The sequence below is a fragment of the Galeopterus variegatus genome, unplaced genomic scaffold (assembly GCF_000696425.1).
Source record: "Galeopterus variegatus unplaced genomic scaffold, G_variegatus-3.0.2 Scaffold7659, whole genome shotgun sequence".
NCBI lineage: Eukaryota > Metazoa > Chordata > Mammalia > Dermoptera > Cynocephalidae > Galeopterus > Galeopterus variegatus.
The window spans coordinates 51,578-53,696 of record NW_007733770.1 but is presented as its reverse complement, the minus strand read 5'-3'; positions in this window follow the sequence as shown (position 1 = coordinate 53,696).

The following is a 2,119-nucleotide window of genomic DNA, read 5'->3' as shown; positions in this document are numbered from 1 at the left end:
GGGTTTTCTTTGTTAAGAGACTTCTAATAACTGCTTTAATTTCATTACTCATTATTGGTACATTCAGGTTTTCTATTTCTTCCTGATCCAATCGTGATAGGTTTGTTTAGGAATCTATTCATTTCCTCCAGATTTTCCAATTTGTTGGGATATAGTTTTTCATAATCTCTAAATGAATATCTAAATATATACTTTTTAAAAACTTACAAATCAAAAAAGACAAAAACAAACACCCTAGAAAAAGTATGTGAAGGCAATGAATAGGCAAACTTCAGAAGAAGGAACCCAAGTGGCCAATACAAAAGTGGGGGAAAAGCCCACTGGTAATTAGGTGAGTACAAACCAAAACTAGGACATAGCACTTTTCACCCATGAGACTAGCAAAAATGTAAGATATGAAACTATCACGAGCTGGAGAGGATCTTGGAAAATGAGAATCCTCATACAATTCTGGGTGTAAATTTTGAACAATTGCATCGGAGAGCAAGTCAGCACTACCTAGTAAAGTTGAAAATCTGTTTCTCTCACAACCCAGCAATTTTATTTGGTGGGTGGGGTGGGGGTCTTGACCCCACAGCTTCAAAACGCAGATGGAAGTAATGACAGTCTAGTGAGTTTGCAGTGTCTACAGTCCCTGACAGATCTAGACCGATGGTCTTCACAAGCTCCAAATTACAAGGAATTCATTTTCACACTGTGTAAGAAAGGAGATGGGGCCAGAACGGGGTTAAACAGGAGAACATAACAATGAAAAGGCCACTTTATTATTGTTCTGACCTCTGCTATCTGCTTATCTTATTTCCTCTTCAGAATCTTAACATAGGGCCTCCTCTTTTCCGGTCACTTTCTGCCCTTCTGTGACTACACTGGTTTTACTCATGTTCGTGACTGTGGCCATCGCACCCTTCTGCCCTGTCAAACAATAATGAACCACTGAGTCTGAGCAACAGGTCTAATAAGGTAAAACTATGGGAGAGACTTTTTATCCTCATCAGCAGAACTAAACAGCCTTCCCACAAGAAAATAAACAATCCAGTTTTTTTCATTTGTAGAAAATGGCAAAAGACAGTTTTTTCAGTGAGGGGAATGGAGCATGCTAGTCTCCTGTGAAGATTCCTTCACTGACCACCCCCCCCTCACAGCACAGGGGTGGTGTTATTTCTGTGACGGGGAAGTGGATGGGTGCCAGCGTACCCACACTCTTCACAGGTCAGCTCTTGGTGGTTTCATGTGCATGTGGGACAAAGCAGAACTGACAGGCCATGCAGAGATGGAGCCCACAGCCCGGACTTCTCCCACGTGCTGTAGCCCCAGAGTCAAAAGTCCCAGAAAGCACACTATGCCAAGGAAAGGGATGCCCACGCTGTCATCATGCTATGACTTACAGTACAGAATCACCATCACCTCAGATTATCTTTAAATGTTTGTTTGATGTGTATTCATCAAGAGCAATATGTATAGATTGATGTTCTATCAATAAAAGTGTGTACTATATATAATCATGTTCATTACTAATTCATTTCCATGGGCCAATGCAGAGTCAATGTTTTGGGGAAAAAATAAGTTGGCATGTGTTCCACTTTTCTGCAGTTCTTTTTCTCTCTTCAGTTTTTCTTTGGAGCTTTCAGGATTGGATGATTCCAGAAGGCAAACAAAAGGGCTTCAATTGAGGATAATATAACTGATTCCCAATGAGTGAACAGGATAATGCTATGCATCAGAGTATCAGTTAGCCTTGACTTTCAGCTGATAACTCTAGAGCACCTGCATAGGACAAAAACACCGGAATGGGTTAGTGCCGTTTCGCTCCCACACCACACCCTCATGCCAAGGCATTTTCCTGCAGCTGGGGGAGCAGGACCACTGTGTCTCCAGTGATAGAAGGACTCACAAGTCCTCAGGCCACATCTGATTTGTTGCATTGCCCTTTGTGGATAAGATCCCTGCTGGGCTTGCCTGCTGTTGGGAAAAATAGGAAAATGTCAGGGCCCCTCAGATGTTCAGAATCTTGCCGAGCATTTGCTGTAAATATCCTCAGGTGTTCCTTGTTGCTACTTAATGTAAATTGTGTACGGGCACCCAGGTGTCCAGGGTGTAGACTTAAGTATAAAAGACTAAT